This window comes from Rhinichthys klamathensis, unplaced genomic scaffold, assembly GCF_029890125.1.
Source record: "Rhinichthys klamathensis goyatoka isolate OS25496 unplaced genomic scaffold, OSU_Roscu_1.1 h1tg000054l_1, whole genome shotgun sequence".
Taxonomy (NCBI): domain Eukaryota; kingdom Metazoa; phylum Chordata; class Actinopteri; order Cypriniformes; family Leuciscidae; genus Rhinichthys; species Rhinichthys klamathensis.
In genome coordinates, this window is record NW_026606599.1 from 2,480,589 (window position 1) to 2,497,095 (window position 16,507).

Genomic DNA, 16,507 nt, shown 5'->3' on the forward strand with positions numbered 1-16,507 from the left:
TCCTTTTATTTTTTTGGGGAAGCGCTGCAAAAACAGATGAACTAAATTAAACCATGGACAAAAAATATATTCCTTTAAATAATGTTTAAATAAAATGTATTATTATTGTTGTTATTATTATTATTTAGAGAAGTAGGCTACGTTCTATTGTATGCCTATAATAGTAATATATTGTAAAAGTAAAAGCACAACATATTTCTTAACATTCTAGAGTTTATCTTATTTTTTATTCAGTGTACATAAGAGTTGCCTATACAGTTTTATCGGTAGATGCTAAGAGACATTTATTTATTACCTGTTTGCAAACTTTTTCTTTTCTTTGATGGCACATTATCCTGTCACAGCATCAGAGAATACACTGAAAACACCCGTGACCTGAACTGAACTGTTTAGAATATGCTCATTACTTTTGTTCATTAGAATAACAATCTAGAAACAAAATGTGTATTAACATTTTTATCAAGCCTTGTGATCTTAGGTTAACAAATGTGAAAAAGTCATGCAAAGAAAATGTCATGCCACTCTTTATTTATCAAATAGAAAGCTTACAATTTGTTAACTTCAGCAAAAAACAGCAAATATTAAATAAATGAAATAAGAAAACAGTAGGCTATATATGAGCAGTGTTGGGGAAAGTTAATTTGAAAAGTAATGCATTACAATATAACATTACTCCCTTAAAAAGTTACTTTTTAAGAAAAGGCTGTTTTTTTTATTACAAAAACTTAATATTTTTGGGCAAACGTAAAGGCCCTTTCACACCAAAATTGAAATAATAAGACTGAAGGAAATGTATATCGATGAGTGTACAGTAGAGGGCGCTCAACAGCTCAAACAAACCTTTCAGCTGCTGTCATCAACACTGCAGAAGAATAGATGCAGGAGAAGAAAGTTTAACACTTTCTTCAGCAATAATAACAACTAATCTAAAGTCATTTTTGAGTATTGTTTAACTGAATCATTGAAGGTCAGCAGAAGCAAGTACATCAGACAATAGAGTGAGATTAAATGCATAAAAAATATGTGTTACTCCAACTCAAGTTACTTGTAATGCATTACCCCAACACTGTGTGCTATAAGAAAAATCCTCTTGTTTTGGCAAAAACACAGGCACTAATTGATAAGACGTGTTAAAAAATAAATGCTCATTAGAGAAAATGTTTTAGTATATTAAAGATAAATGAATGATTAATAATGCAGTGCAGTTCTCTTTCATTAAAGCATGAGTATAAGCGGTTGACTCAGACTCATTTCTTCTGCTGGTGTTTTTCTTTTGTCGTCTGTTTTCTTCACTGCTCTCAGGGACCTTTGAACAGAGAACAGAGTTTGAGGAATTATTCAAGTACCAGATGACAAATTATTGTTCTAATAACTTTGTCCAAACTGTTTTGTTTTGCTGACGGAAAGGTTATAATGTCCAGTTTTCATAATGTTAGAGGAATGTTTTTAAAAGGATAGTATGATGTTCCTGAAACATTCTTTCAAACATCCGGACGCCTGCTGTTAACAAGCCGAATCACTGAAGGAAAGAGACACAACAAGAACACAAACTACAACTGACTTCAGTCACAGCCTAAGATGAAATCAACTGAAGAGAAAAGAAGACATTAAATCTCTGAAGATCTCAGCAGAGGAGGATTAAACAACTCCACAAACAGCATTACCAGCTTCACTTACTACTAACCAGACTCACTTTATTTCTGTCAGACATCTACAGAAGTTATAATGGGAATTTACAGAGGTTTCGATGTTGATGATTTATTGTTTCATTTGAACTCACCATTATGGTGAACAGCTTTAGTTGGGCTTTTGACTTGTGTTAGTTTATTTTGCTTTCAGCAATTGCAGTTTGAAAAACTATTCTGCATTGATAAAGAGATTTATGAATAGGCAGCTTAACATGTCTTTTCAATGACAGTCAAATGACTGCATTATAGTTATTGTAATAATTACAATTGAGACATTAATGAAAAAGGTAATAAATTCATCTGTTGACACCTCTTGTGTAATAGTTGAGACACGCTTAGGCTTCGTTTACACGTGGCCGGCTATTTTCATAAACAGACATTACAAAAACAACATCGTGCACACCTGTCAGTTTTCAGAAAAGTGTTCGTTTACACCAGTGTTTCTCAACCCTGCTCCTGAAGGACCCCCAACACTGCACGTTTTCTCTGTCTCCCTAGTCAAACACACCCGATTCAACTCATCAGCTCATTATCACATGGTCTAGCACATGTCAAGAGAAAAGGTTCTCTTTCAAACTATTAGATCAGTGTTTCCTAACATGTTCCTGAGGCCCAACACTGCACACTTTGCATGTATTTGTCTGACACACCCATTTCAGATCTTTAGGCGTTTCTCAATACCAAGTATGCAAAGTTCAGGTTTGCCAAGTTCGACTCAGGAGAACAAACTTCTAAAGACGGGAGGATGAAAGTCCGGTTTAATAGGGAGCCAATGCAGTGTTGACAGAACCGGGCTAATATGGTCATACTTCTGGTAAGAACTCGAGCTGCTGCGTTTTGGACCAGCTGTAATTTGTTTATTAAGCGTAAAGGTTTGTGTGTCAACCATAGACTGTAAAGGGCGTAGACTGCCATAGACTGCCTTTTTAAAAGACTACAATTGAACAATGTATATTAGGCCTATATAAAATTCAGCCCGCCAAAGTGTCTATAGGAGTGACTGCGTTACACACCACTGCTGAAATACACACACATGTGACGGGTGTTAATGTCAAGCCCTGCGTCGTCACTAATGCTCACTGAGAGATGTCCATTAAACACAGGGGATTTTCCTGTGTAACATCCAACCGTAAGACATTTTTAAGCCAGAAAGTTAGTGATCCTTAATAAATTAGGGAGAAAAGTTAGGAACAATAAATAGGACAGGCTACAAAACTTTCCCACGTTCCAAGGATGTTCTTTTGAAACGGCAAACACAAACTTATTCATCTGAAGTTAGTTTTCATTCTAATGTTTAACCCTTGTGTTATGTTGCGGGTCAATTTGACCCGTTTCGATTTTCAAGTTGTTGGAAATACTGGTTAACTTTTGTTTTTTTTCTTGATATTTTGTGACTTTTTCTCATTTATCATGATGAACATGCATGCAAAGTTTCAACATGCTGATGTGTTTTGACATATACAAACAAAATTACTGTTACGTTCGTGATGTTCGCGGGTCAATTTGACCCTCATAGACAGTCATTCAAAAGCAACTGTGCAGACACAAAATAAAAACATTTATTTTCTGTATGTCAGGGCACTTCAACTCCAGTTCTAACGTGCAAGTGCATCTAAAAGTGCTCTAACCCTAACCAAACACACTTGAAAAAGCTAAAATTACAGTGTTCAGAATTATTTGCAAATTACAGATGAAAATCTTTGTCAGACACAGATAGTAAAATAAGCTCTCATTTCAATATTCAAAATATCTAAAATACCTAGCTTTTAACCAAAAATTTTATGTAGGATTTTCAAAGGCAGCTTCACAGAGCCAAAAAATAAATAAAAAACATTTATTTGATGTATGTTTTTGTTATGTTTGGTTTCTCACTTCCCAGTGAGTAAATAATGAAACTAGGAAAATAGGTCTTAGGAAACTAGGGAAAGTTAACTTAGGAAAATGAAAAGATTTCATTATACAGCAATTTTTTTTTTGTTCAGTTAAGATGTTCAAAGCATAAAAAAAAAAAAAAAAAAAATATATATATATATATATATATATATATATATATATATATATATATATATATATATATGCAAAAAAATCAGTATACTGTTTATTTTCCAATTTTGTCAAAACAAAATTGTTTTAAAAAATGTTTTAAAAACATTTTCATAAATCATATTTTCAGATATAATGTTTTTGTAACGTTTGACAAATATGATATTAAAAGTTTACAGTTTGTATCTAAATCTTTGTTGTTTTTCATAGTGTGATTTTTGAGGAATTGTATTGAATCCAATTAGGGTCAATTTGACCCGGTCCATAAGGGGAGTACACAGAAATCGAACAGAACACAAGGGTTAAATGATGTTCCAAGAATGTTGTCCTTGATTTATAGTTTTAAGATCACAATGAACCTGATCCTCACAAATAACTGAACTGCATCCCTAAAAACAGATTTATATTCTACATGAAAGTGAAAATTGTGAACTTCATCTCAGTTACTGTAAAATCTTTGTAACAAAAAATCGAATAGCTGTATTGTTTTTTCTGACCTTTCTTCCTTAAAACTTGAGAATAAGTTGCATCTCCGACTCCAGCATCAGCACCTGAAGAAGGTGACTTTATCAGTTCAGGTAATGATAGTAACGGTTCTCTTTTATGAATATAGAAGCATTATATACTATAGTTAAATGTGATGATTCATTCAGACAGTGTTTAGATGCAGTTTGTTGAGCGTTTACCTTTGCTCTTGCTCTTGCTCTTGCTTTTCTTTTTGTCCTGTATATTGATCTGTGCGTAAGTCAAATCACTGGGTCCTGCAGTATTAATATCTAATACAGAACAGAAAATAAATGAGATTATTCAGAATATGCTGGAAAAATAATATTGTACTTCAGGAAAAACAGGATCTCACCTTTGCTTTTGCATTTCTTTCCTTTTGTTCTCACTTCTGAGTACATCACATTATTTGACTTGGTTTCATCTAGAAAAATATATTTAGTCAATTAGAAAGAAATATATATATTTTTTTTTATTAACTAAAATTGCATAAATGTTATTGGTTAATGACTCCATTGAAGAGGGTTTTTAACCTTTATCCACAGATATTTTTTTCTTAACAGTGACCTCTGAATATGTGACGTCTGGAAAAAAACACAAGGAAAAAGTCAATGATTTTTGTTGATTTTTTCATGATGCATGTGTAAATTTTTTTCTGAAAAGACTCAACCTTTATTTCCACGATTCACTGGAGTCCCATCATTATCTGCTGGACAGCAAACAAGGAAAAAGTTTAAAAGCAAGGCAGTCTAAAAAGAAGGAAAAAACATTAATAAATAAATGTAAATCATTAGTTATTGCGTCTGACCAGACTGCAGAGGAGAGTTTAACGGTAGAGATTCTCCGGATGGATTCGGGACTGATGTCTGTTGAATGTTACGGTGCTGATCTATAATAGAGACAGATATCATTATAGTCACTGTAAGAGTTTTGTCACTCGCATATTGTCTGATACATGCATTAACTGCTCATTTATTAATAAACATGCAGTGACTGTCTAGGCTTCAGAAACTGTATCTTCCATTTGTTGCTGTTCATGTGGTTTAATAATTCATAACCTGTGATGAACTGCTCCACACCTTTCTTGTGTTTGTGTCTCCGCAGCAGAACCAGTGAGATGAAGAACAACAAGCAAACACTCAATCCCACACACACACCAACGGCCAGATGAGAAGATGAAGCTGTTGAGACTGAAGAACATGACAAACACACAGATCTGTCCGTGAGTTACGTGAGACTGTATGATAATATTACAATAATATCATCACTGATTATTCAGAGACCTGTGACTGAGATCCAGCTGTGGAGAGACTGTCCTCTCTCTGTTTTACAGGAGTAGAAACCCTCATGTGACTTTGAGACAGTAGTGATGCTCATCTCTCCTGTCGTCTGATTCTGGATCAGTGATCCGTCTTTATAGAAATCAGCGCTGAGGATCGGGGAGTTTGTAGATCGATGTAAACAGTGTAGAGTCAGAGTCTCTCCCTCAATCACAGGATCAACAGAACTCTCCAGAATCACCTCACCGTCTACAAACACAAGATATGTGTGTTTAATACTGTAAATAGGAAGAATACAGCAAAACAAATCATAAGAAAAATACTGATATTATGAATTATACTTTATACCTTTCAAGCTTTTTATGTGTCGTGTAGTCTAACCCGATCTCATGAGAAAACACAACTATTTTATGAGTAAACGATTGTTTTGTTTGGACTTTTTTTGTTGTTGCTGCATTGAAGGAGCGTTAATTCTTTATTTCTTGTTGGTTATTCACTGTCACATGGGCACAGCTGATCACTTCTGCTCTCTTTATTATTTCCTATGCTGATTGTTAGAAAGGGTTGGCAGAGGCGAGTAGTGGGAGCAGGGCCGGATTAAGAGTTCAGAGGTCCCTGGGCACAATGTCTTGTAGGCCCCCCTAAAGCCCCGTTCACACTACACGCGACTTTGTCGCTGCAAGTCGCCAGGCGCTGGCGATGAGGTCGCTAGTGGGCGTTCCCACTACTGGTTGACTAGTATGACATCCAAAAGACAGCAAATCAGCTTTCTTGCCATCCATCACTGCAGGCCCAGGGGCTGAGGAGAAGGATCACGTGCGCTCCACTCCTATTGGTTGTCGCTCGCGAAAATCGCTCTTCATTTGCATAAAGTTAAAAATTTCTCAACTTTGTCGCATCGCTAGACTAAGTCGCCATCTAGTCGCCAACGGTTGCTGTCGCGCATGTCGCCGGAAGTCGCCCGCTCACCATTGAAATGAATGGTATCGCGTCGCTTGGTCGCGTGTAGTGTGAACGGGGCTTTAGGCAGGCCAAATGTATAGTTTGTCCAATTTTAATTTGGCATTAACAGTTTTACCGATTTAAAAGAAAGTTTGTTTTTGGAGTAAAGTTCATAAATTATTGTTCTTTCCCATATGATATTGTAAAACTATGTTGGGTGGACCTCTGTCCCTCTGGTGGGGTTTGGGGGCATGCTCCCCCGCAAGAATTTTTTTTTACATTTTAAGGTTAAATACATCAATCTGGTGCACTTTGAGAGCTCAAAATTAAGAGCTTTAACCGGCTTCAACCCATGAACTGTGCACATTGAACAAAAGAAAAGCATTGACTTTTACCTGGACATCAAAGAGGGCTCAAACATCTTTTTAGTTATGATATAGAGTCTCAGTCTGTTTTAGGATGCCAAACGATTATTATAATAATGTAATAATGATTTATATAATTATTCCTATTATGTAAAATCCATATAGCAAAAGTATATTTTACTTACACTATTGTATAGGAGAATTACAATACTTTTGTCCTAATTTCTTCACTTGCAAGAAATAAACCCTTGAGCTTTTATATTGGAGAAAACACCAGATCACCATGCTGATTGCGTGAGCAAAGAGCGCACTTTTCTTTAAATCACGCAGCACAAACAGAATGGCTAGGCTACTTCATTACAGTATTGAGCTGTTTTATAAAGGCACAAAGCCATATCACGGTTTCGGTGTTGGGAAAAGGGAGAAGAAGAGAGAGTTCGGCAAAAGGCGGATTCAAACTCGGGTCGAACGCGTCAAAAGCTGCTTTCAAACACCTACGCCACTGTAGATATTTAGTGAAGGGTATCTTTTTGCTAAAAAGACAGGCACGTATGCAAATGTACGCTCTCAACTCACGTTCAAAGTCATAGGCAGCGCAGCGTCTCTCTGTGCAGCGCAAAAGCCCGTGTTGACAGTTTGTTTAATATAAAGCGGGAGATTACCAGATACAGTATTTTGCTCGTGCCCTTGCTGCCCTGGGCCCTTTAGAGGTCTTGGGCCCCTGGGCAATTGCCCAGTTGCCGGTATGGTTAATCCGGCCCTGAGCGGGAGCAAACTTTCTGTTGACGTATTGCATCAGTTTGAATGTCTTATCAAGCTTTATATCAAAATAAAATCAAAAGCAAGCTAAGTTCATCAGTCTTTTTGATGAAAATGACGACCGACTGCAAACGAGTCGCTAAGGATTATTCCTCTATAGCCTCTGTGTGTCTATTGGATGCCGCCGATAAGCATCAAGGTCCACCTTTAAACCCAACCATCAGTGGGGCACATCAAGATTATACCAATGAGATTGTACAAATTCATACACATATAGTCACCAATTTGCCAAAATTTAAAATAGTTACAAATTTCCATGAGAGTTTGATAATTTTGTATCAGATTTTTAACCACTGGCATAAAATCAGTTCCTTTTATGGTAAGAAACTGTGTGATGAATGTGAAAAGTGATCAGTCACATTTTGCTTTGTTTTGTGGCATTTAAGGGCATGTTCTTGTAACATCACAATAAATGAAGTTTCAAACTGCCTGAATGGCCATGCAAACTCGTGAATAGATATGTGTGGAAAAACAATAGGTGGAAAATGTCAGTAGACTGTAATTAAATTTAAATTGTAACATCAGTAGATGTTGTGATTATAAACTGGACTCACCATGTACAGTGATGTTTCGAGGACGACGTTTCTCTCCAGATTCAGACTCACACCAGTACACTCCAGTGTCAGATGTGCTGAGAGAGTCGATTACACATCGAGATCCTGTTTGTTTTGCACAAGTTTGTGTGTGTTTGTCTGTGTATCTTCTCACTGTCCATCCAGCAGAGTTACTCTGATCCTCACAGCTCAGAGAGAGAGAGTCAGAGGAGAAGTGTTGACTTCTGCTGGCATTGATGACCAGAGACACTGAAGCAGAAACTCCTGAAAAGAGGAAAATCTCCATCAGAACTGACAGCACAGAGACTGCAGTGAAACACAGATGCGGATGAGCACAAGCATAAACCCTCACCAGTGATCCACAGTGTGTGTGAGCTGCTGTTGTGTGTGTAATAGGCTGGTCGTCCTCTCTCTGCTCTGCACGTATAAACTCCTGTGTGCTGTAGAGCAGCAGGACTGAGAGTGTAAGATCCTCCAGCTCCTCTGCTGCTGTCTGACAGATGATCATGATCTCTGAACCAGCTGAACGTCCAGCCTGTAGAGGAGCCTGAAACCTCACAGATCAGAGTCACTGATTCTCCTTCAGTCAGCCACGGCTGTGGAGACACTCGCAGTGATGCCTGAGCTTCAGCTGAACAAAACATCATGAGTTACAGAGCCGTAGAGAAACTGATGGAGAAGCTGATCACAACACACACAAACTCACCTGATACAGTCAGTGTAACAGCATCACTGATGTTTGATTTCTGTGAGTCTGATCTCTCTCCTCTACAACTGTATTTACCGCGGTGAAAGAGATCAATACTGCTGATGTTCAACTCTTGTGTTGAGGTTCGGCTGACAGTGTTTTTATATTGGTTGTTGGTTTCCTCTATTTTCCATCTGTATGTCCACTCAGTGACTCCTGCCCACTTTATATCACATCTGAGAGTGACTGTTTCTCCTCTAAACACTCGTTCATCAGGTCGTACCGTCACCACAGCTTTAGGACTCACTGTACAAACACAGATTATTGCATTTATAGTTTCAGAAGTTGTGTAGATATTATCTCTGATCTGTATTTGTTGCATCACACACTACAGTCTCTCTCACCTGTAACATTTACCCACAGTGCATCACTGTATTGTGTGTGATAGACTGGTTTCCCTCTTCCAGCTCTACACCAGTACTGGCCTCCATCAGACACTGAATCAATCTTCAGGCGGTAGGAGTGTGTTTTCTTCTTCTCTGTCTCAGGGTTCAGTGTGTGTTTGTACCAGTAAGAGTCCCAGTCTCCAGTGGACGGATCCATGCGACAGGTCAAAGTCACTGTGTTTCCAGTCAGTGCAGCTCCTGCAGGATCTGATGTGAGTTCAGGCTTCGACTGTAGATCTGCAGGAGAACAACAACAGATTCAGATCCTCGAGAGTCAAATAAATGAGCATTTAATCACTACAATAATCCTTCAGTCCTCTTATTGGAACAGATGTGGCTGATACAGAAGTGCACAAGAAAAGAGTTGAACTACACACTGCTTCACTGTCACTCCTCTTTTATCACACAAAGATGAGCATCATCCAAACTTAAAATGGTTGTAATTCAAGAATGCTTTGGAATAAAGACCTAGGATGCTCTTGTTGAAGACATGTGGAAGATTATTGTAGAAGTGAAAATAATGAAAGTGAAACAGAAAAAAAGTTATAGAAGTTTGAGTTTATGAAAATGTATATAAAATATATATTTTACAAAACATGTTTTACTTTAAAACTGTAAGAAAATCAAAGACAAGTTGTGTTCCAAATGTTAGGTTGATTTCTCAACAAATGAGCTTTCAGTGAGGTTTAGTTTGGGCGCAGTATCAAACCTTTTCACTATGAACTCCAAGCTCTGTTTCTGCCCATATAAGAGCGCCTCCATTTCCATGTGTCTTTTGAGTGATCTGAACCATTTATTTCCATAATTTTCATACAATTTATGAAGTAGACCCTAACCCTAACCCTAATCCTATCCTATTCAGAAGGAATATTTGATTTGATTAGAATTCAACCTCTAATAAACGCATAAAAACACGTATGTGCGTTACAGCTCGCCGCCGCATCACACATCAATCCAGGCTATTTTTTATACATATCCATTGATTCTTTTTATTTAAAACCTTTTCAGACCTTTTTTTTCCTCATAAAATTAAATTGGTTTTATCTTTTGAACTCTTGGCATGAAAACGAGTTTCTACCAATCTTTCTTGATTTTTCATGTTCATATTTCAAAATAAAGGCCTGAACATGCCTAATGAGTATTAAATATTCTGGGTGCAAATTGATAAATTGCTGCTCCTCTGTAATTTATTTTGAAAATCAGTCAGCAAGCTTTCAAATGATATATTGTTTGTTAATATTACTTCAAGTTTTCACTAAGATATTATTGTTTAAAATATATAATGGCAGACGTCCCGTCTGTGGGTCATGTGACGCTGCAGTCTCTGGATTGTATGTGTGATCATGAAGTAGAGAGAGTTTAGAGGACAATGATGTTGAACTCACCCTTCACAGAGAGAGAAACAGCAGAGCTTGATGTTGATGAGTTTGGTCTTCCATCTCTCTGTCCTTTACACCAGTACTGACCCTGATCAGACTCAGTAGCTCCTCTGATAGTGACAGTGTCTGTGTTTACAGTGTAACGATAACCAGACGTCTGTAACTTTACACTGTCTTTATACCACTCATATCTCCAGTTACCGTGATCAGAGTTTATCACACACTTCAGATTGACTGTTTCTCCAGTGAATACAGGACTGTCTGGTGTCACAGTCACTGTAGATGTGGGTAAACCTGAGAAGAAACACAAATGTGTCAATATTTGATGTCAACTAAATGGTTTCATACATATTCTGCTGAGAACTTTTAGATCTTATAGATTCTCCATAAACTCAGTTTATTTCTACTAGTAAATGCAGTGATTATTTAATCTGCTCCTTTGTGTTTGAGAAGTGATTTCTGTTAAACATCTGTAGTTTATTTTCCTCTGTAAAACTCAGTAAAATGATCCTGTATGTCAGCTGTGAAATAACTGGAGTCTGAACTTTCTGTCTCTGTTTCTGGTCTCAATGTTCAGAGTTTTGACAGTCTTTATATTTCTCCTGCAGAACATCAGTGATCAGAGATGACTGTAAACTGTCAGTAAACAGAGGCTGTGTGTTTTATTCTAAACTGTGTCTGGACAGGATGATGGAGAATAAAATACTCTTCTTAGTCATGATTTATGTCATATAGACTCATTTGACTCATTTTATGACACATATATGGTGCTTTTGTGTCCTTTTTATAACTTATAAATTTACCATCTCATTATTATAGTGATCAGCACATTATAAAAAAGTTTTAAAGAAGAAAAGTACAGATTTGGAACGATATGAGAAAGATAAAATTATGACAGTATTATTATTTTCTGGTGAGCTAATGAAAGTTTATCAGCTGTCAATCAAACATTAGAATTAAGATTAATTTCATCCAACTCTCAAAGTTTCAACATTCATAATCAGAGACAAAACGATGACAGGATCATCTGAAAATCAAAGCAATGCTGCATTTTTATAAAAACTTTAAGTGTAAAAAAATATGTTTATAAAAAGATATATACAAAAATATTTTTTTAATTAACGTGTACTTATCGTACATCAACACAGCACTTTTTAAGCTGTTTCTCAGGTCTGTGTTCACATGTGTCTTTATCTGTTGTAAGATCACACTTTAATTAAAAATACTTCAGCTTTAAAATTCATTTTTAGATCTCTGCATTCAGTTTCATTCAGTTTTGCTCCTTTAAATGGATTTGAAGACAAGAACAGAGAAAATTAAATAGATTTAAACCTTCAAAAGAGAGATGGACTGTAACGCTCAGTCAGTCAGACTAAAGCACTGCTGCGTTTGTGCATTATTAGTGTGAACGAAACATCTGAGTCAAAGACTCTTGATTGTATGTGTGATCATGATCAAGTAGAGAGAGTTTAGAGGACAATGATGTTGAACTCACCCTTCACAGAGAGAGAAACAGCAGAGCTTGATGTTGATGAGTTTGGTCTTCCATCTCTCTGTCCTTTACACCAGTACTGACCCTGATCAGACTCAGTAGCTCCTCTGATAGTGACAGTGTCTCTGTTTACAGTGTAACGATAACCAGACGTCTGTAACTTTACACTGTCTTTATACCACTCATATCTCCAGTCACTGTGATCAGAGTTTATCACACACTTCAGATTGACTGTTTCTCCAGTGAATACAGCACTGTCTGGTGTCACAGTCACTGTAGATATGGGTAAACCTGAGAAGAAACACAGACACACAAACTGACTAGAGAACCCTTATGAAAAGAAAATATATTTCCCTATATATGAATGATCAATATATTAAATGGTTTAACAGTATCTTTGAAAATATACAGAATAATATATTGTGTTAATATACTACAATACATTGAATAATTCGTAAGGAATTGCCGCTTTTCATATATGTAAAAAAAATATGTGAAAATATTTTTACTAATATATCATAATGTATGTAATTTTATATTCAGTAATACACTTCATGATATTTAGATGTATATGTGATCAGATATGGTACTGCATGAGTAATATAATATTGCAGATATATGTATTATTATTATTTATATCCAGAGTCAAGGAACACTTTTAATCTGTCCGTAAAAACAGAATGAACTGACTGTAATGTATGCCAGGACCACTGATCTATATAATGACTGGATCGCTCATGACGTTCTGCTGAAGCCACCGGAAGTGTTCGAGCGGCCATCTTACGATTCCCTACACGCAGAGGGCTCGTGATACAGAGATTAGCTCCGACGGCACTGTTAAGATGACCCGCTGTGCAGCATACAAGTGTAAAACGACTTTCACAAAATTAGAAACTGCCCACAGGTTGTAATTCAAGCCCGATGAGTAGTAATGTATATGGACAATTGTCGCTTTTCTCGTGTTGTTTTCTCCGAGGCAAGATTAATGTTTCTTCAAAAAAAACAAAAAAAAAAACAAACAACAACAAAAAAAACCCCATAAAACAGTCAACAATAGCCTATACGAAACATCAGAGCAGCAATAATCACAATTAAGAGTCCAATAGCGACCCCATTTGACAGCTTCAGAAGAGCTCATGCAGAGTCCGTTTACCGTTACTAACGCCTGCGGTGTGTGTGCGGTGTAACTGATCTATGTCTGTACCACAAACACAACATTTATTCTCTATTTTTTATTTCAAATCACTATTTTTATTATCAGCGTCTTTTATAAAATAATATTTTAAAAAAAAGTTTCAACATAGCGATTCTATTATTTGTAACTGTTAGTACCATTAATACGGTGGCCGAGAGAGCTCAACACGCTGCAACTGAAGAAAACACATGCAAATAGAAAAAAACACCCGCAAATTAAGAAAACATCTTCATCAGTTTCACAACACACGTGTGCTCCAAATATTCACAACACCACCAAATACATAAACACGCTGCAAATAACACAGAGCACAACGGAAATGTTTCCAGAGGAACCAAATAAGTGACGAACCCGGCTGGGACGTGCTGGCATCGGCTGGCATAGATATCCATAAATCTATGCGTGCTGGTGCTTACAGCTTAAAATTATACTTAATTTATTTATTTATTTGTCCAAAACATACAGAGATTACATTTTTTTATAACATACAACTTGTATACAATGTACAAAATTTATTAACAATATGTTCAATGTCATCAGAATACAAATGAGAAAAGAACAATGAGCTGGAAACTAAAATAAATAAATAAAAAAGATAAAGAAGAAAATCATGAAGGAAAGATATTTATCTAAACATCAGTTACACTGTACAAATTGTTTCATTTTATGTTTAAATTTTCATAAAGAAAAATTTCATTAGGTAATGTAGGGTCCAAAGTTTTAAAGTTGAGACACACAGATATAACACATATTTTAAAAGCTTTTTTGTAAAGTAAAAATAAAAATGTATTTGCATCCGTTATGTTAACAGCATCATATTTCTGTGGTAAGACCAGCTCTTCAGCTGATGGACGCCGTGCTGCGTTGTCATGGGAACATCCCAGGTGAAAATAATGAGGAAATTAATTTCAATTTCAATTTCATTCATGGACAGCCCCTTGAGATGCAACATCTCATTTTCAAGAGGGTCCATTATGGGATGATTTTAGTATCAAAATGATTAACACGTGCAAGCACACTAATCAATGAACTTGATACATGTTGCAGAAATGTTTTATCCATGCCTTTCAACTTGCGTGGGCAAAATTCAAAATTGAATGAATGTGAAGCAATTTGTACAAATAGAGACATTTTTGTGAATACAAATGTTTTCCTTTGTATTAGTGTATCATAATTTGCACATGCAACACAGAAGACGTGCATGTGTGGATCAGGTGACGCGCGTGCATTCATTGACTCGATTCATTGAGTCGATCCTATTTGATTCTATTTTGAGACTTTCATTTCGCGGGTTTCGCCTTGCACGATCCACACACAGCTGTCTGAGAAAAGCTGCTACCACTAGATGGCAGTATTCTGCTAAAACAGACAACGGCAGCATAATCAAGCGTTCTTCCGCATTTAAGACGCTTAATGAGTGATATTGAAGCACCAAATTTAGTACACAATAATATAGGCCTACCCTATTAATAAAGCATACTTTATAGAGGCAAACATTACGTCAGATTATGAACAACACCCATAGAAAACCATTATAAAACGCTTAACGTGCAATCGCGCGTTGTTCAATAAGTTGTATTGGCTACTGAGTTTAAATATCACCGTCTTACTGCATTGACGTTAAGCTTTTTCTTTATAATATGCTCTATGGGAGGAAAACTATATAGCCTACAGACAAGAGACTACATGAACGCAACGCACGGCGTTTCAAGTTAATAACATTTCCTTCCCGAGCCTGTTAAAAAGAAAAAGCTTAACATGAAATAAAAATTCTGCAGTTGCGTTTAACTTTGCATGTGAATGGGAGAGCAACCGGTCCGAGAGTGCAGTGAAGTAAGTTTTAGGTTTGATATTCGCCTCATTTTATAAAGGGACCATCTGCAAACTCCACTCACAGTCAAAAAAATATAAACGTCCAGTCATTCATTCAAATGAACATATTTCCAAGGTTATATTATAACCTTGGAAGTGGGCAGACTGACTTAGCCTACTGTTACTGTACTATGTCCAGCCAATATCTCGATTGAACAGTAGCCTACAATTGTTTAATTTACTGTAAATTGTTTTTCTATTCATGTTCCAAAGGTTGTAGTACGTTCCTAGTGACAAGTCAGGTGAAATTTTACATTATTCACTTGTAGTAAGTCACCAAAAACCCGTTTGGTTAATTACAGTAATTTTTTTTATAAAATAATAATTGTTTACTAAATAGGCTACATAGGCTAATTTCACCTGTAGTAAGCCAGTCTAGTCACTGAACATACTACAACCATTTTGAACATGAAAAAACCCTTTTGGTGAATTACAGTATTTTTCTGCAGAATACAGGCTACATGAAGGGAAGTATTGTCCCAATTTTACTTGTAAGTCAGTCTTACAGAAACCTTCTACGAGCTTTGGAATTTGAAAATGTCTGTTATTAAATTTAAAAAGTAATTGCATTAAAACAAATTATACGTTTTAACCACTGATCTATATAGAATGACATTATAGATCAGTGGTTTTAACGCAGTTAGTGGAATTGGCAGACGTTCCCTTGTGCATCATGAGCTGTGGTTAGCGCGTCAAAGCATTCTCATGTAGAAATATGCAGCTACAGGCCCGCTACGCCAGTTGATTTTCAATTAATATTTCATGTCGATATACAATGGTTGCATATTGTTAAAACTCATCGTGCTATAGTAAGACTATAGCCTATGGCTTAAGGGTCAAGGGAAAACAAATGTACTGCGAAAATCGTCTTTAATATTTAAAAACAGACATTTTCAAATTCCTGCTTGTATACTATGTACACAATGTGTAGTCAGATACAAATAAGCATATAATATGAACGCAACTGCGAAATTTCACCTTTTTTTAACAGGAAGGAAAATTGTATTAACTTGAAACGCCGTGCGTTGCGTTCATGTAGTCTCTTGTCTGTAGTAGGCTATATAGTTTTCCTCCCATAGAGCATATTATAAAGAAAAAGCTTAACGTCAATGCAGTAAGACGGTGATATTTAAACTCAGTAGCCAATACACCTTACTGAACAACGCGCGATTGCACGTTAAGCGTTTTATAATGGTTTTCTATGGGTGTTGTTCATAATCTGACGTAATGTTTGCCTCTA

General features: G+C 36.3%; 1 protein-coding gene and 1 long non-coding RNA gene across 2 annotated transcripts in view; one reads left to right on the forward strand and one right to left on the reverse strand.

Moving 5' to 3' along the window:
- The window catches only part of LOC130083233 (Fc receptor-like protein 5), a 514,396-nt gene that overhangs the window by 361,879 nt on the left and 136,010 nt on the right, over positions 1-16,507 (reverse strand). The gene's annotated exons all lie outside the window — the stretch shown is intronic.
- LOC130083355 (uncharacterized) lies at positions 1,722-5,658 on the forward strand. Its single transcript, XR_008806824.1, has 3 exons — positions 1,722-1,741; positions 5,340-5,457; positions 5,569-5,658. It is a non-coding gene; the product is annotated as an uncharacterized LOC130083355 (long non-coding RNA).